This window comes from Arachis ipaensis, chromosome B05 (genome assembly GCF_000816755.2).
Source record: "Arachis ipaensis cultivar K30076 chromosome B05, Araip1.1, whole genome shotgun sequence".
Classification (NCBI taxonomy): Eukaryota; Viridiplantae; Streptophyta; class Magnoliopsida; order Fabales; family Fabaceae; genus Arachis; species Arachis ipaensis.
The window spans coordinates 13,259,196-13,259,690 of NC_029789.2; the positions used below are offsets into that span (position 1 = coordinate 13,259,196).

At 46.3% G+C, this 495-nt stretch overlaps 1 pseudogene; it reads right to left on the reverse strand.

Moving 5' to 3' along the window:
• LOC107640183 overlaps positions 1-495 on the reverse strand; it is an 899-nt pseudogene extending 404 nt beyond the window's left edge.

Sequence of the window (495 nt, forward strand, 5' to 3'; positions counted from 1 at the left end):
AAGGAAGGATGGTAGGGGAATATTCCGGTGTCTATAACTCCGATGATAACGCCTCTTCCAAGGTTGGAATCTTTCCACAACCCTTGTCCCTGACGCAAACCCAAGAAAGATGGAGTGTGAGTTGTGTGAAGAGTGAGGGTTCTTTCAGGTCTTGCTGAAACAACTTCCTCTTTCTCTTCCAAAGCTTTGGCTTCTTCTGGTGTCAACCTCACGGCGAAACCAGAGACCACGTTGCGGTAAGAGAAAACCATACGATCCTGAATGGAGGTTGCAATGGTTTGCGGCATAAGTGTTTGGTACCAGCCATGCAACTCTTCTGATTGAAGAGAGACGCCGTTGTTATTCCTTTCTGGCCTACTGACATGAACAATGTAGGTTCGTAACTCACTTTGGTGGCCTTTGTTTTCTTCTATGAACTCTTCGGCCATTGAAGTTGGGTTGCAAGTAAGCATGAAAACGAGGGCAATGAGCAAGATGGTTTTCTCCATGGTTTGG